Source organism: Lepidothrix coronata, unplaced genomic scaffold (assembly GCF_001604755.1).
Source record: "Lepidothrix coronata isolate B3197 unplaced genomic scaffold, Lepidothrix_coronata-1.0 Scaffold249, whole genome shotgun sequence".
In the NCBI taxonomy this organism is placed as follows: Eukaryota; Metazoa; Chordata; class Aves; order Passeriformes; family Pipridae; genus Lepidothrix; species Lepidothrix coronata.
Window position 1 is genome coordinate 425,482 of NW_016690429.1, and position 25,488 is coordinate 450,969.

At 43.3% G+C, this 25,488-nt stretch overlaps 1 protein-coding gene and 1 long non-coding RNA gene across 8 annotated transcripts in view; both read right to left on the bottom strand.

The window, feature by feature from the left end:
* The window catches only part of FAM19A4 (family with sequence similarity 19 member A4, C-C motif chemokine like), a 79,299-nt gene extending 60,057 nt beyond the window's left edge, over positions 1 to 19,242 (bottom strand). For 2 of the 7 annotated variants that reach the window (XM_017835128.1, XM_017835132.1), the window contains exons 1-4: positions 18,724 to 19,242; positions 17,808 to 17,880; positions 17,561 to 17,624; positions 16,853 to 17,042 (exon numbers count right to left, since the gene is read on the bottom strand). The gene's annotated coding sequence lies outside the window, so the exon portion shown is untranslated. Of the gene's footprint in view, positions 1 to 10,126; positions 10,270 to 10,749; positions 10,834 to 16,852; positions 17,043 to 17,560; positions 17,625 to 17,807; positions 17,881 to 18,723 lie in introns of those variants that run through there. The other 5 variants (XM_017835129.1, XM_017835134.1, XM_017835131.1 and 2 more) reach the window with 5 other exon arrangements.
* Positions 19,243 to 24,124: 4,882 nt separating this feature from the next.
* LOC108507291 lies at positions 24,125 to 25,288 on the bottom strand. The gene is made up of 3 exons (XR_001878067.1): positions 25,182 to 25,288; positions 24,383 to 24,572; positions 24,125 to 24,298 (listed from the first exon to the last, which is right to left on the bottom strand). It is a non-coding gene; the product is annotated as an uncharacterized LOC108507291 (long non-coding RNA).
* Positions 25,289 to 25,488: the final 200 nt, after the last annotated feature.

The following is a 25,488-nucleotide window of genomic DNA, read 5'->3' on the forward strand; positions in this document are numbered from 1 at the left end:
TTATCTCCTCCTTTAAATAAGATCAACTACCACATCTTAATAGAGCAGCTCCTCCTAACAGCTCCTCCCCTATACTGTGCACCCTGATGATGTCTACTCGATATTAAAAGCAACACTGGAGGAAAGATGGAGGCCCGGAGACGTCCCTTTTTCCATCATGTATAATTTGTAAAGCTAGTCAAAAAATAGCAAGCAATTTAGCCTGGAATTTTGCCAGCTCGGATATTCATAGCACATGTGATCAAAGAGCAGAATTTGCCAGTCACTGGAAAAACAATCAGGCTCGTAACCTGACTTCCACCGCTGGAGACAGAGCCTGTAAACATCACTATTGATCAGAGCAGAACTATTTTCATCAGGCTGCACTGCTCTGGACATCAAACATCTGCAGACTCAATGCCCACATAAGCTGAAGTTGGGGCAGATAGTTCCAAGAATTTAACATTCCCTATACATGAGCGATTTTCAAAAGAATAAGCAATTGAAGACACTATGAAATCACACTGAAAAAATGAAAAAAAAGGTATCATAAATGGATTTTGGGTAAAACTCCGGGTTATGTTGCAGCATATTGACATATACAACAAATTAAAATAGCTAATTCATCTTACTACCTTCCACTGATAATTTTTTAATTAAGTTACTTATCTTTATCTACATATTTAAGAATATAGATCTTTCATTATTCATCTCTTAAAGAAAATCAATGTTGTCCTGATTTGCTACAGCTCAAACAAGGGTACAGTATTATCTATGATAAGACTGAGTAATAGAAAAATATTTCATGAACTTTATTAGCAAGCCCTAAGAAAATGCTAGTGAGCACATTTTCATACTCCTAAAAGTCTGAATTATGAACCAAAAGCTTGACAGTGTTCAGTATGACTAAAATATACATCATGATAATTTTTCAAAATGCTTATAAATAGAAAAAGGAAAAAGTAGAAAACTATTATGACAGCCCAATTAAATGTTTTAGAAAGTTCAGCCCTAATGCTGGGTTATATTATAAATGTTGCTATCAAAAAAGCTTCATATTCTGTTTTTTATTCTTTATTACTTATTATTCTGTATTTTATTTATTAGTATGAGACTGGAAGCTAATCTGTAGCACTGGTTAGATGCAAGTGTCTAAATGGCTATCCACTACACAGTTTTGAAATATTTGCACATCAAAACTAACTCTGGTTTTACACTTGGGATTCTAAAGCTTTATAAAAGACACCGTGAAAAGAGTAAACTTGAATCTCAATTTCTGGAGGAAACAGACTTTTTCTAGTCATCTTAAGTGTCCTTTTCTTCTCAAGGTGACCTTAACTTTCAGATTTGTAAAATGGTTTCCTCTTGCGTTCAATCCTACTGTGTAATAAGTTTTAAAAATGACTATTTATCTTCTTTAATATATTAGTCATATACAGCAGGAGAAGCCTCCGTGGGAATTTTTGCTATCGAGTTTGCTCAAGCTTAAGTCAATGCTGATTTACAAGATATAACTTACGCTTAGTAACAAACAATCATGGATATATTTATTGGAATAACATCATTCCATTCTCCTTCAGCAGCTTGTTTCGTTTATCAGTTGCAATACTATAGATTGGTGGATATTTACAGTGACCGAGGCAATCTGAAAGTAATGCTTTTATGTCGCCCATCTTATTGTACTTTTACAAGCCTGAATCGCTGGCATTTGGGAAATAACTAAATCTGATGGTTCTGAAAAATGTAAATGAAATGCAAATGAACTGGGCAGGTGTATGTTATATTTATTTCTGAGAAGGGAGAATCGGCGCATTGCTCAGAAACTGCCCGTTGCAGAAGTTGTATTTAAGAGAGTTTAAATTTTTTTAGATCTTGCCTTACTAATCACGACCTCAGCTGCTTGCACCGTGTAATGACAATAATGAATAAACATGCTGTGCTTATGAAGAACTAGAACCTAACAAGCTGATCAATTGTTAATTCTATAAAGTGTCTAAAACGTGTCTCCACTATCAATAAGTAAATCAGCTTCTATTTGCAGTACTAATGCACCTTGTACACACCCTCCAGCTATCCTGCCCTTCTCTGTAATAATGTAATTATCAGTTTGGTCATATTTAAGTATAACCTGAATGAGATTTGATATTATTGTGGTCTTGAGGGTGGAAATATAGAAGGAAAAATTGTTTGGGTATTTAAAGAGACATTGCATTTGTCTGGAGGATGCAGATTTTCCTTTTGCCCTCCAATTAGTTATACAAAATTATTCCTTTGAAAACCAATTATTTTCAGCATTATTTTTAAATCATACAGGCCATTATCAGATAGACATTCCAGAGAAGAAGGCCTTTTTATTATTAATGCCCTTTTGCTCTAAGCGTCTGTAACAAAGAATTTAAACAAAAGACAATAATACTCATTAACTGTAACTGAAGATGTTTCTGCTGTAGTAAAAAAAAAAGGCATTTAAAAGAAAACCAGTTTGGCTTTGCTCAGTCTTTATTTTTCCTCTTACGTGAGGAAAACACAGAAGGTATATCAGATTTTTATCCATAATACAATTAAGCATATTCCATATATGCAAATAATAAATAGCTGCCTGTCTCTACTGCATTTCCAAGCAAGATTTAGGAGTAATAGTTTATTCATTGCTGAAGAACATGGTCAGGAAAAAGAATGCCTAACACTTACAAAACCCAAGAATTTTGCTTAAATGACACGTTTTCCTTCTCATTCTTACAGCTGTCAGCAAAGACACTGGGTGAATGCAGCTACCTGTTCATCCACCCCAAAACACAACCCATCTGGGGTGCAACCTGTGAGCAAACTGCACCTGGAGCATTTCACAGCTGAATGATACACACTGGCAGGATGAGTAATTGTATTTAAAGTGCTGAACCCTTTTCAGAGCTATAAACAGTAATTATTCTTAAAGGTTTAGGGTTTCTGTGACTATTCTTCCATTGTTAAACTGACATATATACCATAAAAATACATTAGAAACATCTACAGGAAGGAAATGTTCTGGAGGGAAATGCTCTTAAGTATGTGGATAAGCTCAATACCAATTAATTTCTAACACTTAATGAACTAAATGAACCTATTCATTTCTCAGGTGGAAGGTTACACTGATTCTGCCAGAAATTGTCCTGCTTCACCTCAGATCCATCCCTCCATTTCAATTTGGTGTAGAAAAGGAGGCATAGTCCTTTTTACCTACTATTCTCTTAATATAAGACGGTCAGTGCAGGTTTTTTAAAGTAATTTTTTCTACGAAAATTATGTTCTTTTAATGGTCCATGAACAGAAACAGATCTATTACTAAACAAAAGCAGAATTAATCATTTCATCAGCACACAAAAAATATGGGGATAATTTAGTACTAAAATAATTTTTTTTCTTTTCCCCCCTTCAGCCCGTGCTAAGCCCAAACACCCATAATTGGTATTTCCACAGTGAAACTGTTACTCCAGTAGTACCTTTCAGCTAAACAAGCCAATGTCAAATACTCTCCCATGTGCCTCCAAATAATGGATATTAACTCAAAGGTTCAGAGACACTGTTTAAGAGAGTAACATAACAGGAATACACACATATGACAATCTTTCTGTATTCCACAAAATGATTAATCCTTTGTTTAGATTCAATAACCTATTTTATGTGCGGGTCCACTCACTGCTCTAGATCTGTGTTTGGGGAAACTTTTATAGCACTTGACTTCTAACCACGGTGCTTCACAGTCATTAAACTGACAGTGCTCAGCACAAATAGTAATGCAGTGAACACGAGCCTGCCAGACAGTCAGGATCAGGCTTTCACAGCTGCCTGTATTCGTGCTGGGACAATTCCAGTGAAACCAGTAAAACGCTCTTGGAGTGAGGCACAGCTGCACATATACAGAGACAAAAAGGTTTAGCTTCATAACATCAACGCCACCTGACCAATGTTAAATCCACTGGCTTGTTGCATCCTGGTTTTCCTTGGGGAGGAAGCAGTACTGTGGCCCCAGAGCAGAGCAGCCACGACAGCCTTCTCTCATGAAGGTTTCCTTTCCTTTTCTAGGAACAGGGCAAATGGATATCCTGAGTACAGCCCTGGCATTGCCACAGCCCCTGGCAAGGCCAGAGGAGGAGGTAACAGCAAAGCACAAGACACGACCACTCCTTCCTTCCTAGTAACCCTGTCTGCTGAGCATTTGCCAGTAAACTGGAATTAAACAAGCAAGGAACGTGAGCTGCCTGAATGCCCAGCAAAGGGACCATCACCAGCACCTAGAGCTTCTCTATATTCTTTTCAGAATTATCATAGAATGATATGGGCTGAAAGGGACCGTAAAGTTTCAGCTGCCTCGCCATGGGCAGGGACACCTTCCACTAGACCAGGCTGCTCCAAGCCCCATCCAACCTGGCCTTCGACACTTTCAGGGATGGGGCAGCCACAGATTCTCTGGGCAACCTGTGCCAGAGCCTCACCACCTCCATCATGAAACATTTCTTCCTAATATCTAAATTTCTAAAACCCTGTAAACCTGCTCTCTTTCAGTTTAAAGCCATTCCCCCTTGTCCTATCACATGCCCTTGTAAATTATAGGGAACAGAGTCCCAAAGACTAAATTAAGCAGGGCATAATAACCCCAGTACTTGTGTCATAGAATCATACTTCCATTAAAGAACTCAACCACACCTGTTTAATAGTTCAAACATAACAAGAACTTTCATTTAGGAGCCCAAGCTGAGTTAATTTTGCCAGAAAATCATAATACAGATGCATTTTATTAATTTCTGAAATACGGCATTTCTCTTCCTGTCTCCAACATTATTAGCATCTTACGGTGGCTTGAATTAAAAAAGAAACATTTATTTTATCACCCTGGTATCAACTCACTGCAATATAACATTTTTGAAACAGGAAAATATCACAGCTTGGCATCATAAATTCAACACAGCAACAAGATAAATCCTTCCTATTAATGTAAACCGCTGTACTTCACAATATATCTGCATCTGCAATGCACTTCTGTTTGCTGATCCGACTATCATAAACACACATAATTCTCATTGAATAATGGAAGCAGCAAAGAAATCCGAGGGTAACTGCTCTCTAGACTAAACCAGCCACAGCCTGGTCCTTCAAACAGATTCACTCATGCAGGGATGTTCCTGCTTTTATATGACAGCATAAAATACCATCATCCCCACAACTGGAATCTACATAACACAGCAAATGACACCGAGGGGCAGTCACTCCTTAATTACACATGCACAGAATGTGTGCTGGAAGTTTTATTAACTCGCAATATATATAAATCCCAGAGATGCATATAGGAGAGACGAGGTACCTTATCAATTAAGAGTTTCTGAATTTCTCACTGAATACCTGAGGTGACACCAAAATGACTCAGAAAAGAGAGAAACTCATTTAATTTTGTCAAAAAGAAAAATCACTAACCCTTCAGTGCTTCCTACAACAACTCAATTTCCACCTTTTCCCCTTTACACTGAGATTAACACTCAAACTCACGCCAAATGGGAATCTGGCACACAGTTTAGGAAACGCAAACACATGAACTAATAACCCGAATTATGCAAATATGAACCCGAAATTCGCAATGTGTTTTAAAAAGCTGAAAGGACTCCTGTTAATTGGTTTATCCACGTCTAGGCATTGCTCAAATGCTTCTGGTTTAGTTAGTAGCTTCTTGCAGGTCAGGAAAAAAAAAAAGCCTGCAAAGAGGAGCTAAAGCATCAGAGTTCTGCTCCCTCCTTTATATGGAGAAGGTTTATTGCTTCCAGAACCAGAAATAGGCTGTTTGCAGTTAGACCATGTCCTTCAGCTCAGAAGGATGCAGCACATGGCTGAGCTGTGCTTGGCAAGTTGCTGGAGAACAGAAAGGGGAAAGAGCTCTGCATCGAGGATCAAGGACTAAGTTCTTTAACCATCTTTTACCATCATGTAACACCAAGGATGGGATTGCTGCCCCTTAGTATATTTATCCTTGTTACATCTCACAGCACACGTAACACAACTGTTACTTTAAAAGTGGGAGGGAGAAAACTCGTACTGAGGCTGTGCAGAGGGAAATATCCCTCTAGTAGAAAGGCCTGACCCCACCAGAGTTTTCATTCCATAGATGTTCCCTGCAAAGTGTAACTGAAATTGTAACACAACAGAAGGGGCAGTAAAAACAACAGGTCACCTTTGGAGTCACGGAGATACCCAATACCACTTTCCTCGTTTGAGCTTTACTCTGGCGTCGTTGCACCAAGTCCGAGAAAATCAGCCTTTCAGCTCACAGCCTTTCAAAATAACTGCTGGAAAATACAAAATAGAGGAAAATTGGCGAAATCCTCAGTGCTTTGTTCCTCCTTACAAGCCTTTTCAGAATAGCAAAGAGGCTTGAGTGGCACAGTCCGACAGAAATCCCCACTGCCTGCAAGTATTCAGGATGCTTTGCCACTGCAAAGCAGCCCAGCTTGAGCTGCCTGACCTCAGGTGAAAGTGTGCTGTGATCTTCTGATCTGCAGGGTTGGCACCCGCTTCAAAGCAACCGCTTGCATGATGGTTATCACATTTTTCAAAGGGAAAAAGAGATGCTGAAGGAGTTCTACTAGACCTCGAGAAGGGGCAAGGAGTCCCAGGGCCATAAACTGTGAGAGTGAGACAAGGAAAATCCAATACCTTGGATGAAAAGTATTTATATAGGAGAGATCTTTATTCTGAATGTGCTTCCAAAATCCAGGAAAAAATAGGATGCTCGAGGCTCTCCTCAGGAGACTGCAATGAGGCTTAGCACTCCAAGGTACCTTGTTGATCCATATTCATATTGATAGTGAGTTTAAAACAATAAAAGATTGGTCTTAGAGTGTTATTAAAGATTGACATTCCAAACAAAAACAATTTTTGCTCCCACAAATTCAAGCTTAGTTCTAGATTGAGCTTATTTTTTTCACTGGCCAACACAGGTGGCAATAAACATAATAATTTTAAGATTTCATAAGAAATTTTACTTTGCTTGAACCTGAGAATTAACTGCTTTTCATCAAATATTTTTCCATCAAATGTACATACAAAATATGTACCTTTTTTTTGTAACACTTGAGGAGTACTGGCCAAATTCTGCTCTTTTAACTCACAGCCCCCTCCTTAATTGGGCAGCTTTGCCTGAGAGAGGACAGCAGGTGCTGGCCTTCAATTAATAGAAAATTGGCATGGGGAGATCAGGAGCTGCTCAAACGTACCAGCAACCAGTTGCCAGTTCATATCTAATCCAGAGCAGTCACATCTGGAAAGCAATACCAGGTAACACCTGCACCTGAGCTGTATGACCAGGAGAACTGGTAGATTTAATCTAGTTCTTAAGGGTCTCAGTAAAGTCAATGTGAAACTTTTTATGCAGTTAGAATAACATCCCAGAATTGCCAGAGCTGGAGCAGCCTTCTAGGCAGCTGAGGAAAAGGGCCACGGAATAAGTGGCATGAACTCAGACAATCTCTGCACCCTGGCAAGGCAGAGGGCTCTTCAGTGTTGGACTAAAATCTATCACCAAGGCTCTTGTTTCATTTTGCCTGTGTTTTTCTTCAATAATTAGGAGCTTTTTAGCCATCAGAGTACATCAAACCTGTACCTTCCACAAGCACCAAAGTCACTCAGACAAATATATCAAACATCAATATGAAACTAGAAGGGGGGGGGGGAGAAAGAAATCTGCTACAGCATCATCTAAAACATAAGACACTAAGTAATAGCATTAAAAAAAATCTATTTCACACAGATGAAAATCATTACAGTTCTCTAGAGACCCTCTCTCTCTCTGCAGCAACCCGTGTCATTTCCTAGCTGGTAAAAATGTGCCACAGGATATCAAAAGACTGTAACGTTCTTCTAATTTTAATATTCCTCTAATCCAATAATGGCTTGTTTACTGCTTTCTAATTTAAAGGTAATTCATTAGATGTATCCTGTCACGTCTTATTGGCAAAGAAGGCGTAAGGATCACAGACAACTCTGAGGCACGTCAGTCATATTGCTAACAGTCTGTGTGGGTCCCTCAGTGTAGAGGGCTGTCGATGCAATGGCACTGATAGGGGAACATGTGTGTGTACCTACATATAAATTACAACAAAAAATGTTAAAAGACTTGAGAGATGAAGTCTGTACGCAAAAAATTTACTCTCAGCATTAATAATTCTAGCAAACAGGAAATATTTAAGGTAATATAAGCGATCTGTCTGCAAATATTTGTGATAGTGACACAAAGGGTCTTGCATAGCCTGTGGGGAAGCCCCTGGCTGACCTGCAGGGGACTTGGATGAGTCTGCTGCGAATGACGACGGTTAAGGAAACATTAGGCAGAAGAGGCAGCCTGAACTCCGAAATGCACATTTCAGGAGCCAGACCATGCCGGGCAACATCTGTTGCAATTCTGCAAAAGCCACCCAAGATAGCTGAGTTTTTGAGCAACCGTAGAGCAAAGGAACAGGAACTGAGGCCGAGGGCTTCAGACCTGCTAGACCTTGGCAGCACGGAGGCATCGAGGTCCCGGGGTGAAACGCAGCAGGAGCCACAGCAGGGAACACGCGCTGTCCTGCCTCACCAGCCACGGCAGCATCCACCTGGCTGCACGGCTTCCCTCCTCACTCCCCTGGCACGGGGTCTGTGCCAACCTCCACGTGAGCAGCTCTACTCCAAGCAATAAGGCAAAGGAGGCAATTTACTACAGGTGAAACCACTGTGTGCTCAAACATGCTGTTCAGGTAGTTCTTCTGCCACAAGGGCTTAGAACTCTGGCTGTTTATACTCTGTCAGAAACCAGCTCAGTCACATTACCTCTCTCTGTGCCAGGGAACTAATATGTCCATATTCAACAGTCTCTTCCAAGGACTGAAACCTTTAACCAACCAGACTAACTACAGACATGAGGCTGTTTAATGAATGATGACTGTCTCAGAAGAGGACACAAGACCAGGAAATACAGTCACACTATGCTAGGAAACCACCAAACTTGCATTATTCCTTAGGAGCGTGGCAGGATCACCACCTCAGTTTGGAAGACAGTTTGGGTCAGTACGTGTCCAAACCCATCCCCTCATTGGCTGTCGGTGATGTCATGCCCGTGCATTAATCCCCGGTGACTGCAGGTTTAACATCACACGTATCACCACATCATCTACTAACGACAATGACCGCGCGTCTTGGAGGAAATTACGCGAGCAGAGAACAAAGCAACTTGTTGAAACAGGGAAAGTCGCATCTCTTAAGTGCTTATTTCCAGCTTTTCTTTTGTCAAAGTGAAGTTGCTGGGGTCGGGATATAACACATGCCTCGCTGAAAGGAGAGGGTATTGTTGGAGCCCTCTTTAAGAGAAAGTAAATCCTCGAGATCTCCCACTCAGAAAGATGAAACTGCCAGTGGTGAGAAACCAACTGATCCGGGAAATGAAAGTATTTCAGGAGCCACGAAATCGGTAGCTGAAACTATAAACATTTTTATAAAGGGGGGGGGGGAAGAGTGGTATTTGCAGAGCAAGCTTGTCCCTTTTCTAGCGACACCTCCATCACTAAAATAACGGTGGCAGTAAATGAATTGCGTGCAGACACACTAGTAGAGAGGTATATTTAACTCTAACATCAGTACTTGGAGTGTTTCGGACTGACGCTCACACAGTCACTCTCCCAGCGTCGGAGCCTGCCCAGCCCGCGGGGTTCTCTCCACACCTATTGAGAAGAGCAAACACTCCCGACACCTGCGGCGCGGGGGGTGCCCGGAGCAGGGGATCCCGCTGCCCCCGGCCGGGCAGCCCGCCAGCCACGCATGGCTTCTCGGGGAACAGATAAACCACTGTTAAGCCACCGCACTCCCGGTAATTGCGCTCCGAGACACAAGTTACACGGCAGACGAAGCGATGTTTCTCCCGGCTGCCTCCCCCCGGCGCGGATCACACACAGCCCGCCCGGGACGCGCGGAACCGACCACCAGCCCCGGCAGCGGTGGGGACACAGCACAGCACAGCCCAGCCCAGCCCCTCCCGGACGGGAGCCCCAGCTCCGGCCCGGCCCCGCATCGAACCCCAGCCCGGGCAACCGGAGGGGATCCCCGGCCGCAGCCCCGCACCTCCCGGCCCCCGGCTCCGCTCCCCGGTACCGCTCACCTGGCCGCCGTCTCGTCCGAGGAGCGGCTGCGGAGGCAGGAACGAGGTGCGGGGAAGGGGGAATCACCCACGAGGGAGCGGGGAGCGCATCCGGCGTTCAGGCTACCAGGAGGATTCTCCGCACAGACTCCCGCACGTAGCGGCGCATCGCCCGAAGTGGCTTTGGAACTCCCCTCCCACTCCTCCTCCTCCTCCTCAGAGACGGGGTTGGAAGCGCAGTGTCACGGCTTCGCTGCCTCTCCCACCTCCGCTCCCCCCGTACCTGACCCCACCGCGCACGGCGAGCGCAGAGCCAGCGCTGCTCGGGCGAGGTGCCCTCTCCTCCCTCCCTCTCTTCCTCCTTCCTTCTCTCCCTCCCTTCCTCGGCTCCGGGCAGCGGGATGCTGCCGGGGAAGATCGCGCTGCCTTCCAGAGGCAGAGCCTTCCCTCAGCCCGGGTTTTTAGCCGCCTGACGGAGCCCTGACCTTATTTCAACATCCGAGTGGTCGCTGCTCAGCCGAGGGAAGAGACAGGAGATGTTTTCTAGCTCGCAGCCGAACCGGAGTTCGCAGCATCTTTGGGAGACAGCCGCAACTTGAGAAGGGTAAGGGGGGTCAGGACCACAACCTCCCCCCGCCTCTTACCGCATGTCTGATCGCTGCTGCCCCTACCCCACAGTCCTGTGGGTTATCAATAAATCATCGCCTTCACAAATTTAGTTTAAATGGGAAAAATGAAAGATGGTGTTTCCCTGGCTACAAAGCCGGGGTCACTTCAACAGCTTTTCCAGCAGCCACTGGGAAACGGATTCTGCTTCTTGCTCTGCCGCTGACTCTGTGCGACCTTTATCACCTCACTTTTACACCCTCAGTTTCTCCCGTAGCTCTGGTGCTTGCCTAAACAGTGATGTCCAAATACGTGCTTCTGTGGGAGTCATGAATTTAAATATGTATAGAGTCCCATTTCTGTGAGAGAGGGCAGTGTCTCACCGTAAGTGACCGTAGGGCTCAGTGCAACAGTAGGTCCATCTCAGCTATATTACCTAAGTCCTGGTGTGATGCAAATCATCATCCTCCTGGACAAACATTCCTTAAATTGGAAGAACCACTGCAAAAATGCCTTGTGGAACAGGGCAGGCTACTTTCATCACAGGAAATCACTTGTTGGCTGCTGCTGTGGAATTGCATATTATCTTTCGAGTTGTCTTTGTGCAACTTCTCTAGTGCACATGTGAAAAACAGTAAAAATCTCAGCAGCTTTCACACCACCATTCACTGTAAATTAATAATACAGGAGCAGACTCTCACATCCTGGATAAATTCATTTAGCCTGAAAGAAAGGGTCCATATCCCCTTAGCTCTCCCTCATCTCATGTTAGCACAACTCAGCTATGCTCTTTTAATCAACAAGAGTTATGATACAGTCAAATATCCATCTCATTCCTTACACGAGGAACTGTCACCTTGCCTACTGCTCCTGGCATTTAACACCCCTCCAGACCTCTACTGAGCCTAGAAAAGGGGACACAGAAAAGGCAGAGAGAGGAGGGAGCTCCAAGGTTGCATAAAGAAATGTGAAAAGTAGATCTGGGGGAAAGGGAGAGAACTGGATATACTGATGGGAAAGGGAATGATTTAGAGGACAGGAGACAGAAATCAGCAGAAAAAAGGTCTGGTCTTTCTGCCTGGAGTACAATTTGTTGAAAGTAGACTGGTCAGGACATCAGACAGGGATTACACAGGATCAGCACCCCCTGGTATGTGGAGATGGAGCAGTTTACCAGCTGTGGGTGCTCTTACAAGTGGGCTGCTGAGCCACAGGGGACAGGAGTTCACAGCTCTCTCTGGCCTGGTGCTGTCCTGTGCTCACATTTCCTTCCACAACCGCCATCCCTTAGTCTCAGTTTTCCCATCCAGACAATGGAGGCAGCCACATTTCTTGTGCAGCATTGCTGTCAAAATGAATTAAGAGGTCCAAAGAGTACTTTGAAATGCAGATATTATGCTCACTGGTTTTAATGCCTCCAAAGCGGTCTCCAGATATCTCTAAATCCTCAGGATATCCCTGATCAATTCCTGTTTTACAGATGAGGAAGCCAAGCAGAGGGACGGATGCTTTAGTCCATCTCTTTTATGTCGGGTTCTGAGGGTCCCCCTGACCTTGCCGTGGCTCAGGTTCCCAGTTGTTGGCCCACAGTGCCCAAGCCCCATCCAAAGCCACGTTTTGCTGACGACACAGAACAAGCACCACAGATGCAGAGCCTTCACACCTGGTTACTAACCCCCTATAAAGCTATTTCCTTTGAGAGGTCAATGCTCAGGCTTGAGCTCCCATCCCCTCCACCTGGTGTGACTCACATATTTATGGCATCCACTGTGCCCTGCAGGACCCCCCCTCCCAGAAAGCTCGGGCACTGTGGGGCTGAACTGTATTTTCCTTGCCTTTGCAGGTGTACTGGGAAGGAGCAGGACACGGGTGCTTCTAGTCCCCAGGCCTGTGATCAAATTATCTCTCCCTCTGTCACACATCCTAATCATCACAGCTGGCAGTCATGCCAACAATATTAACGCTGCTGAGTAGCTTTCAGTTTTGCAATTAGCAGGGTTTTCTGCTTCCCTCAAATAAAAAATAGGCTTGTACTCCTTAACACTGCATGAACGATACAGATACATTCAAGGCCCGTGTTAGTGCCTTGTTGAGATGAACCAACATTAGAAGTGCTGGAGAGATTTTAAATCTTTTGGAGATTAAAATGGTTACAAAGCTTATTATTTCTAAACATGTTTATCCTGCTTCTCTTTTTTGTTTGCAAAATTAGGCAAAGCACAGTTTAAATAAACAACTATTGTACTATTAAACATTGATTAAAGAAAAGGATTCCGTTTAAATTATTAAGTGGTAAGATAAAAAGCATCCCTTCTCTTTTGTACGCTACTTTATTCAGAAGTCAAACTTCTGTAGTCTCACTGAATGCTAATGAGCAGCATAATAATGCACAAGGGCAAGAGGGGGCTGAGTAATTAAAAACAGAGGCCAGAAATCAAAGGGCTTGAAATACACTCACCAAAATAATTCAATTATACATTAGAAACCTGGGATAATCAAGACACATCCCACAGTTTCATTCATCATTATGCCCCAATTTAATATCTCTACTGGTTTGCTGAACACAGGAAGCAGCAACTGGGACTTTCATGTGTGAGGCCTCAGATGAAGAGACAAAGACAACGTGCACTCAGGTCCCATCCTCATCACTCTGCACCTTGAAAATGGCTTCACTTGACTGAGTATATTCTCAATTATCTGAGTTAGGGAAATATTTTTGGTCACCAGCTATTTCTGTACTTGTTGAATATTCCTATTTTCTCTGGGTTTGCAATTAATTAATACAAATCTCCACACCCACCATTTTATCTTCCCTATAAGTCCACCTCCCACCTCTCTCCTTGGCTTCACCTTTTCCTGTGGCTTCAGGCTTTCCTGGTGGTCCACAAAACCCTCTGCCAAGCAAAGCAGTGGGCAGGTTTGTTCAGCAAACCATGTATTTAGCTGGGATAGCATTGTGGGACTCTGAGGTTTCCACACAACACAAGCTGGGTCAAAAAATCCTGATGTAGCTTTGCAATGTCACCACTTTTATGAGCCAAGGAGTCCCAGAACAGCTTCTAGTCTCCAGGATAGCAAAGGGGACTGTAACATTTTTAGGAAATTCCAGTTGCATGTTATAAAACAAGGAAAAAAGAAAGTTTGATCTTGTTCGGTGACTTTGGAGATCGACAGAGGATTTATGTTATTTTGCCTTGATGCAATAAGCAATGATCAAACTTAGTCCCATTGCACTGGCAACAGCTTAATGGAGGGACCTGTAAGTGATGCATTGTCAAGAACCATGGAAAAAACCAGAAAAACTGAACAGGAGGTTCCAGCTGTCAAAGGAGAGTACTGTGTTCAAAAAGTTTGCAGATGCACAAATTGTTACCTCAGTTCTGGTACATAATTAAGGCAAAAACAGGTGAAAAATGTTGGAAACAACCCATTTCAGAAAAAAAAAAAAAAAGAAATTTCAGCAGACCCAACCCTCAATTGCACTCAGCTTCCTGAGGAATGAGTCTCATTGTCTTATTATAATTTTTAAAGATTTAAGCACAGAGACTACTAGTTGTCTCTAATGAGCAATGAAGTCAAACTAAACACTGCTGTGCTCCACGAGGTGAGAGGGGACCACAGGCCAGCACAGGTCACAATATTAAATGGTGACAAAGGGAAACAAGAATCTCAGGTCAGGTTTTCCAAAACTAGGGGTCTTAATTAAAACAAAGGTTATGACTTCAGCAGTTGGGTGCTCTTTAGCACAGTCCCAGCTATTACTGAGCTTTGCTGCATCTTCCACTCAGAACAAAACAAAGGGCTGCATGCGAAGAGCGAGGGAGCTTCAGCCAGAGCATGACAGCAGCTAACGTGGATATCTCCAACTTTCCCCAGGCCTATCAGCCACATCTTCCTCAATCAGAAATAAAACTCTTTTTGAGATGATTTGGCTTCCCCCCCACCAAAAAAAAAAAAAAAAAAAAAAAAAACAACCAACCAGCCAAACCAAAAAAAAAAAGAAAAAAAACCAAAACCCAAACCAAACCAAAAACACGTTCCCTTGTTAAAAGGAGGATCATTAAAACAAACAAATCAGCCCATAATGTGAGTGGAGCAGTGTTTGCCAAAGGAGGAGAGGGAAATGTGCAAGTTAAGACAGATATAATTTCATCATACAGTCAGTTAGAGAGCTCATTTTTTTCCCATTTTTTCCCATTTTCCCAATGATGAATTCATTTTTAGAAGAGAAGACACTAACCTGCAGATTTCTTGATTTTGCAGGAGTGACTGAAAGGGGGGAGCCGTACATGGGGGCAGAGCCTGAGCTACACCGGAGACCTACTGCTCAATATTCATTTCTCAAGTTTGTGGTTGAAATACTCTAATAGATATCTTAGTGACATCCTCTTCCGAGAAACAGTCCAGGGCAGTAATTCTGACAGGACAAGTCAGCTGTAATGAATCTTTTTCCTCAGCGCAGATGGGGCCTCGCTTTACTCACATGCATGGCTCCTTCCACTTCCTAAGACTATGTGGAGACAAGAGAAAGTAGCTCTGGCCTCTTATCTTACCTGCCTTAAACAATATAGTGGAAATCAATACATGAACTTCATTTTCTTTAAATATGCAATTACATGGAATAGATTACAGAAGTGACAAAACCCAGAACAACTCCACAAACACAGAGCTGGGCTCTGATTTCTATCAGTACAAGATGAAAGTTGTGTAGTTGCTCATTTACAGCTCAAAGCTGCGTTATTTTCCCTAACTCAGGCTATATTGGTAGTCATCTGAACTCTGTAAAGCAGAAATATCAAGCCATCTTGATATTCCTTCCCCAGTAAATAACGATTTACAAAGGAGGGGAGGAAATCTCCCTTCCCCTCCCTCTTTCAATTCATTAAGTTCAACTGTGATAACCAGTGAGGCATACAGGAAAGGGTTAGGTATCTCAGCCTCTGAATATTTAATTCAGGACTAAATGTAATGCACAGCATCCTCACTCCCTTGGGAGTTCAGCAGCCAATATGCCAATGAATATATCCTGACAATAGTGATTTTTTCTGCACTTTGGAGGCATGAGTGACATTTGCTCACCACATATGTTGCATCGGATGCTGAGGTCTACACTTGTGAGAAATTAATCAGAATCCATCTGTTTCCTTCTCATCCTGGACAATTTCATTACAACTTAACCAAAGATTATAGGATTCCCATGTCTGTGTCCCCAGCCCCCAGCCCAGTCTTGGTGTTTCCACACTGAACGATTAAAGCTGCTTAGTTTAAGTAAGGTCAGAATCAATCTTCCTTCCTGCAGGGAAAAGCATAATGCTCATGAGCAGGGTCCAAAATCTGCTCTAAATTACATGTAGGTAAATCCAGAATATCCCTACTGAACCATGGGGGTTTAGATTTATCATGGAGAAGGATGTGGACCTTGATATTTCAATGCATGTTTCTGGTGGCTGGTTTTGAACGACTTCAGGCTCAAAATGACATAAAGTCAATCACTGCAGGTCCTCTGTTATGTTTTCATTTACCTGCCCAGGTGGTGAGCAGAGGGATGACTCAGCCCTTCTGTGGGGCTGGGAGATACTGTACCACTGTTGGGAAAAGTGCTCTGTCTTAAAATACTCCCTGTACTTACATAGACAAGTTCCTTGCTTATTTCTTATTTACCAGTACTTCCTTAATTCAGTGTAATAGCAAGGGAGAACTGGACATAAAAATTGCTTGGACTCTGGTTTACCATGCCAAATTTTGCACAATGATGGATGAATATCTTAAAAAGTGGGGTTTTCTGACAGTTCTTTGGATAAGGCACAAATGGCACAGAAAACTTCAAAAGCATAGACATCCATGGGAATCTGTTTCCCTATTGCTCGGTGACAGTTGCAGCCAAGCCTGTAAATGTGAGGTTTCTGGAACGACAGAAAAGCCAAAAACATGAACCCAAAAGTGAGGTTTTCATTACAGAAACCACGGACAGAGAGATATGGACTGGGATGTCTGTGAAAGCCCAGTAAAGAGGGAAATGAACTCCAGTGATAAGGAGCAGCTGTAGCACCCAGGGTCTACATGTCCAGGAGGCAAAATCTGATAGAGGGGATCCAGACTGCACACAGGGATGGCAGGGCCCAAAAACTTTCTGCCTCTTACCTATGAGTGCTTTGGCTGCTCAGCCTGTGTACTTTGAGGGTACTTGGAGACACGAGGTTTTCCACCAGCTTCAGCAGCTCCTCCTTGGAACACCTCTTCCAGTTGTGGCTGGTCCCACAGTGCCACTTGAGGTCCAGATCCTGTGCTGAGAGGTGGTAAAGAGCAGGTGCTGGTCCCCCTGAGCACTGAGCTGCTGGGCAGGAACAGCAGGACCCCAACAGGGTTAATGTGGTTGCCCTAAACTAGGTAAACACCCCCCAGCACTGCAGCTTCTTGGGGACCAACCCCAAAACCTGAGCGTGCTGGCAGCGGGAGAGGAAGGAGACAAGCAGGCAAAGCTGTGCAGGGCCGGCCAGAAAAAGCAGCTTTGAAAAACAGCTTGTGGCAATGAGACCTCGAGCAAAGAAATTCATTCAGCTGTGGGGAGGTGGAAGCTGAAGGCAGATGAGATGTGCAAAGCAAAACACCACTCAGCAGCCTGAGATAGGAACCACACGAAGCTCCCTGACCCCGCTCGGAGCCGCGCTGCCTTCCCCACTTCTCACAGCCATTATTCCAGCTGACTTGCAGATACCCGAAAGTTATTTTTGAAATGAAGGTGCATTCAGATCGGGCTGTCACAGCCTGTCTTTTCAATCAGGAGCTACTTGATCAGATGCTTTTTTTTGCTGTAACATAATCACATGATACCAAGGCTTTAAACAGGACCTATATTCCAGCTCCAGTGCTGGATACTTCCTTGCCAGAAAGATATCAACACATTGGGAGATAGCTATAAAAGAAAAGAGAGATTTTGCATAAATTATCTTATGCTATTTATAGACATGGATAGCAGTCTATCCATGGGACCATCTGCTAATCTATGTCCCATGGCAATTAAAGTCAACATTTCACCATATCTTCTCCATCAAGGGCTGAGATTATGCACTGAACTCTCTTTTTGTGCAACACCAACCTTACATCTGTGCTGTTTAGCATCTCTTTCCAACTTTCCATACCACTTCCCATATGCACTCTGTGAGTGCCTGCTACAAGAAAGGAAAAACTCAAATGGATTATTTGTATTAATATGTAGTAAAAGGGCCAGTAGGTGACAAAGGCTGTATTTAATTTGTTGGTTCTCAAGAACTTCTCTGTTTCAATAAAAAGAAAACAGACATTATGCACTAAATTAATGAATTTGTACATTTGATACAAAGTGATCTTCATACAGTTTAGTCTTTTCAGTGCTCCTTGTTATAAACAAACCACATAGATTTTCAGAAGTGACTTATGATTTTAGACACTATGTTTTTAATCATCCAACCCAGGATGCTTCCAAAAATTATCCAAAACCTGTGAGAAGACCTCTCACAATCTCATTTTCTTCAAGGAAAGCTGGAAACCTAAAATAAATGGCATCCAAACATTTTGCTTTAGAAAACACATAAAGACAAAACCCAACTGTGCTTAATGTATAGTTTGTCCATATTACAGATATAGAGAATTTTCTGAAGTAACTTAAAAGCTCGAGTCCTACTGCCTTGTTCTGCATCTTTTTATACACAACACATTCTTATTACTCCATGTAATTTTAATAATTTATACTGGCACCATCACTTTAGCAATTGCATTCACTACATTTAGCAACAGGAGTTACTACAAAAGCAAGAAAGAAAATACAGAAGATTCGATTAGCAGGAAGATTTGCAGAAAGGCAACCTTACAGCAGGGCTCTTGCTCAGGCAAAAGATATTATTTTACAGAAATAATTACAGAAATACACGTTTAATGGACACTAACACATTTGGTTAATTAAAAAAAAAAAATGAAGGCTTTCTTGGCTAGTGAGTTGACCAGTTACACAAATAAGAACTCAAGCAATTCTTCACCTCTGTCACAGCTGATACTACAAAAAGCTTCTTTTCTTCCGGCTGTGTTGGGATGTGTGTGTGAGAGAAATGGAGACGTTAAGCAGTGATACAACCAAACATTATCCCATTGTTGGTCTGAAACTTACTGCAGTCACAAGACAATTAGAAGTTATGTGAGCACAGAGCTTTCCACAATTTATGCTGCCTGAGCCGCTCTGTGTGGGAATGATCACGTCCCAGATCTCCCACTCCCCTCCCTCTGGTTTTCCTTTCCATTACAGGATACAAAAACTCTGAGAATGAAGAGGCTTCACATCCATGACTGTCTTCCCACAGGTCCAAACTCTCTGCTCAAAACCTAAAGGTTATTATTCAAAGTCCTAGAGGAGAAAAATGGTGTAATGCCTTCCCTCAGCATCTAAAAAGACATAACAGACCATTACTGACTACGGATATAAGATACACAGAGTATACCAGGGCATAGATGTAAGTATTTGTGGAGAGGTTTTAAAGCCATTGTTGTCCATTTTTGCACATTAAAACCCACAAAGAGTTTTATTTAGAGCACTAAATCCTTTCATTTCTCTCTGGCTGGATTTTTGACTATTAAAATATTCATCATGCACTCCAAGAATCTTGATGCCAAGTATTTATTTTATTTTTTATAACCTTTTAAATAGTTTCTTTAAAATACCTTCAGGTGTACACATTGCTCTTTAAAAAACACTGAAAGTAAGAGTTTATTGTAAAACAGCGAGAAATGAGGCATCAGGCGCTGCTGGGACCTCAGTACAACAAAGGAGTGGATTCCACGGAATTCAAAGCTAAGGGGAGACAGAAGGGGCATTTTTTCAAAGTTGAAAGTTTCCAATGTGAAAATTCTTCAGGTTTCACATAGGAAGATGTAATTTTCTGTTGCCAAATAGCGGAGGGGTGGGGGGGAAGGCTTCTACAAAAGGGATATTTACGTCAAAACCTCCCATTTGGATTTCCTTTCAGATGGGCAATATTTTTTGTGAGGCAGGTGGCTGACACTGAGAGAAATCACTATTTTCTGTTTGAAAATGTCCCTCTCTTTTGCCTAACAGGAAACCCCTGGTCCTGAAATGATGCTTGCAGGCAGGGGGCTGACACAGCAGTGGTGCTGCTGCTCTCCCTGCAATACCAGATCCGTGCCTCCCACTTCCTAACACAGCCAAACGGGGAGCTGCTCCCAGCTCCTGCTCCAGGCAGCCTGGGGTCGTCGGTGTGGAGCAGCCCAGGCTGTGTTTGTCAGAGACAATGACAGAGCTGCCCTCCCCGAGGTGAATATTGACTCTTGTTGCCCAGAAGAGCAGTGGATGCCCCATGCCTTGAAGTTCAAGGCCAGGCTGGAGGGGGCTCTGAGCAACCTGGTCTAGTGGAAGGTGACCCTGCCCATGGCAGGGTGGGTTGGAACAAGATGGAACAACCCAAACCATTCAGTGATTCTACGATTCATTCTCTGATTCTATGACTGTCGTGCAGTGATGCACAGGGTGTGCCCCTGCAGCCTGCTGGCCCTGCACACTTGGCACAGGGGCAGGAGGGGTCACATGCCAGCAATGGGGATCTCCTGTCCACAGTGATGGGATCTCCTACCCACAGGGGTGGGACGAAGGGCACAGATGCTGCAGCACCATCAGTGGTAGCAGCTGGGCCTGTAGCTCACAAGCTCATCCCAGCACTGGTTTCCTGGCCAAAAGATCAGCAGCGCCACAGAGGCGCAGCCCACCTTGTCCTGTAGCTTTTGGGATGGTGGCAAATCAGGCATATTCTGCCTGGGAAGATGCCTTGGATGGAGCCTCTGACAGAGACCACAGCCAGGGCTGGCTCAGACGCCTTCACACCCCGTGACGTGCTGCTCCTCACCCTGCAGCCTCCTCAGCTAGAGATGCTGAATGTGATCAAATGCAATTTGGCAGCTGTGAAGCTCAGTTACAAACTGCCTGGGAAGAGATTACCTTCGGCTTCCAGAACATTTCTTTTAATCTGAAGAGAAGCAGACACCTCCCCTCTCCTCCCCATGAAGCCTCCGCTTTATGCATGGAGTCAACCTCATTCTCAACACCACATTTTGAACCATTGTGTTCCCCTCTATATTCCCACATGGGATTTAATTTCTTCCATGTGGGAAAAAAAATATTTTAACTGTCCTTCCTTCTGTTTCTCCTCACAGAGGAAGAAGTCAAAGGGTGAGATGCAAACCTGAAAAATTATACCACACTTTTACCGACTGCTTCGGTACCTCCTCCAAAACCACTGTGTCCACCAGGGCTCCTCAGAGGACATGGGTATGTTGCATCTTCAGGTGATTTCTTACAGAATTTGTGCCATTGCTTCTCTGTCCAAAGGGCTTTCATTCTGCATCTATATAAATACAGAAAGCAGAAGATAATGTTTACCACCTGTATTCTCCAAGGAGCAAGGGATGTGCTCGTACATAGTTATTCCATCTGTCTTTTCTCTCCCAGACACCAAGATTAATGAAAAAAGGCAAGTAAGACTGCATTTGTAGACACTGACTACATGATTACTGAACACAGAGCTTAACACTGAACGTCTGGGTCATTTAAAAGGTGACATGCATTTGTGAGGAAACACATTTAGTTTATTTATGGACAAGAGAGGGACACAGTGGATCCACTACATCATAGGCTTCCCAAGCAAAACGCTCCAGTCAAGGCAGAGTAAGTGAAGACATCCCACAACTGGGGAGGAAGCTTATTCTTTTTCAACAAATTGCTGGTTCTCTGGCATATTAGCTATCATTAATGGATTAAATAACTTTTACTTCAACATGACCTGCTATTTCCACAAACAAGTCTCTTACCTTTACCACATTTATTTCCCACGAACTCTTTGATTTTCATTTAATGTCTACCTAAAAGGCTAAGGACCCAGGCACTCCACTCAGTTGCACTGACATTATCTTTTAATTAGCAGAGGTCACTTAATGCTTTTAGTACAATCAACAGTTGCTTTCTTTCCTTGATCAACTACAAGAGCATCATGGTTAATGCAGACTGATTAAAACCTGAAAACCCTTTAGCGTAGAAGTATCTCAGGACAAGTATAATCAAGCTATGGCACATAGATCATTTTCCTTGACAGCTTTGATTGCAGCACCACCAGGAAGAACAATCCAGCACCTGTGGGTAAATGGCTTCTCTTACACTGTGGGTCTCACCAGAGACCTGAAAAAGCCATAGGTGAAATTAATCCCCAGGACCACCTCCAGCTGCATGTGTTTGACATCCATGGAGTGTTTCCAAAATCTTGCCTCAGAAGAGGGAAAACTAAAATTAGGTCTCACATGTGATTGATAAGTGATAAGTAAAGTTCACACTGGAGAGATTTACACAGCTCCCTGCTTGGCATTGCAGCTGAAAGTATATATAAAAAAATTGGGACCCATCATTTAAAGTCTTGCAAGTATAAATCAGTCTCCTCACACTTAGATGAAGCTGGGATCCTTCCCTAATTTCAGCAGAGAAAGACCTATTGGGTGTTTGGTGGGGAGAGATTTGTCTGAAGTGAACGAGTTTTTTGGGGGTAGGGACTATGTTCAGTTCAAGACAGTGGCAAATCTTCTACTTCAGAGTCACCTGCCCTGTTAAGAGACAGATTTGAAAGCTAGAGGCAAACAGACTGGGCTACTGTCTCCAATGCCTAATAGTATTGTTAATCCTTATCCTTTTGACCCATGCACAAAGAAAATTATTCCAGGAAACCAATGGTAACCACTCCTTTATAATCCCTGTATTATATCTGCTACAGAGGTTGCAAAGTCAGTAAAATGAGAAGAGCTCTTACCATGCCTGTTATAAATTAACAAAGGCTTTTAATCTTGGTAACTTTTTATTGCTAGACAAGGAGCATATGACAGAACACATATCACAAACAACAAAACCAGGATGAACCAGACCAAAAAAAAGAAGTAAAATAGAGCAAGCATGTCCTTTTAAAAAACAATTATATAGAGCTCCCTTGGAATGGCCATATACATCCCCAGCCCAGCCGCTTTCATCTCCTCTGCTGCATTTAGGTTATGAAAGGATTTAGTTTCCCAAGAAAAGAATTTGAGACACAAGGAAGGCAGGGCAATTTTAAATTAAACAGCATGACTATGGTAACATCTGCAATAGATTGGATGCCCTAAACACAGTGCAGGAGAGATCTGTTGCCTTATCTACGGTTTGGTAAATAATTTCTCCTACCTCAAGGGTCATTACATCTTCAGCTCTTTCTGTCATTTGTGATTCCACTGAGAGGCTGAAGAATAAAGTCTCTACAGGTGCTTATGGTGCAAGTGAGCAGCTATAAATAACATCCCAGCGTTCGGCTGCACGGGATATAAAAACCTCATTCGCTTCCTGACGTCCCTTCATTAGACACCAACTTTCAGCCCTACAGATCTCAGCATCTCCTGACATCAAATTTGGCAGGCGGTCACTAAGCAGAAATATGAGCCATTAGGGAAAAGGTTTTCTTTCACCCCACGTCCCCAAAGCTCCACAGAGAAATGGGATCTGGGATAGGGGGAAATCCTGCCAAGTGGCACATTCCCAAACTGGTGATTCAGCACAAAAAGCTTCCTCTTCAGTCCTAGAGTCTGAACCCGTTAGGTGGGGGATAACATCCCACGAGGAGGGAGCAGATCCCCAGTGTGGGGATGCACTCACATCTCTCCCCAGCTGCTGCCAGGTGTTTGAGCATGAGATTCCCTCAGAACCACCCTGAGCTGCCCTGGGAGCCGCAGCTACAGCTCCAATGCAGGCTGAGGTGTGTGAAAATAACCCCCTCAGTCTGTGGCTGGAGACTGTTTCTATTACTGAGGATAAGATTTAAGACTGGGGCTGGTGCAGCAGCATCTCCCTGCTGGTCCCTGGGGAGACGCGGGCTCAGCACTGCCTGTGGAAGGTGCCGGCACAAAGAGGAGCTCAAGCACAAGGGCTGCGAGGGAAGCTCATTGTATGGGTGCTGGTTTTTGGATAGTGTCAAAAAATTCTCTTAATTAAAGAGAAGAGGGAAAATCAAAATTTCATGTACAAGGTATTAAAACTAAAAGAGCTGAGGAGAAGGTGAAGGGGCACTTAGATCAGGCAGGCAGAGCTAGACACGTAAGCGATGCACAGAGGACCTCATGGGACAAGGTTAGGACAGAAGTGACAGCTGGTCTGAAGAAATAGCATTTTAAGATCCAAAACCCTGTCAGGAAAACCCAACCGCGCGGCCGATGGAGAAGTTCAATAAAAAATGGGCAGGCAGGAAGAGGACACAAGGTACATAAATACATGCTTATTCAATAAAGCAAGAAATGGAACAGCAAAATTGAGCAAACAAGGCTGCCCGGTGGCAGGAGACAGCCTGATTTATTTGCCTTGCTGAAACACGGCAGCGTGGAAAACACAGCGGGGAAACTGTGTTGTCTCGGTAGGAATTATTCAGCAAAGGAGGGTTTAGGTCATGGCTGGAGCACCACAAAGAGCCTCTGGAAGCCAAGTTTCCACAGGAAGAAAAATCACACCGACAATACATAATTGATGCAGATGTACCAGGAGCGTTGAACGCTCTGGGGACGGAGAGGAAAATTATTTAAAAGAAAAAGAAAAATCAACAAACAGTTAATAATAAAGCAGTAGTGACTTCTAATTACCTGTACACAACTGATTACAGCCCATGCCACAGTGACAAGCTGTTTCTTAGCAACTCAGAGGCGGCTTTTGGAAGGGCTCCTTCCAGGGAGGGAAGCTCCCATCTCCAGGGGAACAAAGTTCAGCAGTAAACTCTGCCTGGACCATCTGGTTTTAGGGGCTGTGGGGCATTGTAGTGAAGTATTTTATCTCCTATAGGAAGAGAGCACACACCAAAAAAAAAACCAAAAAAACCAAAACAAAACAAAAAAAAAACAAAACAAACAAACAAACAAAAAAAAAACCAAAAAAAACAAAACCAAACAAACAAACAAAAAACCAAAAAAACAAAAACAAACAAACAAACAAACAAACAAACAAAAACCAACAAAACACCACAACCATTTGGGAACATGGACAGGAATCAAGCAGTCCTGTAAAGGAGGATATTCAAACCCTGGACTTGGCAGGGGGGACACCCAGGAGTTTCTGGCAGAAGGGAGGTGCAGCATCTCCTCAGTCAGCAGCACAGGGGAAAGTGCAAATTCTCAGGGCCAGGTGGCTTCACCCAAAAGCTCTGCAAGGGGAGAGCAGTTGAGCCTCTAGCACGGAGATCCCTTTCCATTCACATCAGGTGTCTCCCTTCTTTAGGAAATGCTCAAGACAAATCCATTTCCCCGTTATGATTTTTTTTAACTTGCCGAGGAAGTCGATTATTTTGAGAAGTCAGTAAGTTACACACACCTTGGTGAACAACGTATTTCTGTAGAGAAAACTGCACCTTTCCACACGCAAATCTGAAAAATAATAAGGGAAACTCACATATAAATCATATGATATTTGAAAACTTCTCAGGAAAAGGCGCTGGCAAGGGTTTGTTGATGAGCTGAAGTGTCCAGGAGAGAGGGAATATTTCCATGGCTCAAGAACTGGTTAAGATACAGGCATAGGTGGTTAATTTTTAAGAGGATCAAAGAACTGCATCACCGTTGATGTTTAATAAATTAATGAGCTGGAAAAGCACACAAAGAATAAATGTCAAATACCAGAGAGAAGCTAGGAAAACTCCAGGGGCTCAGGAAATCTGCATGAGCAGACACACAGAAAAATAAACACACCCAGAGCACGA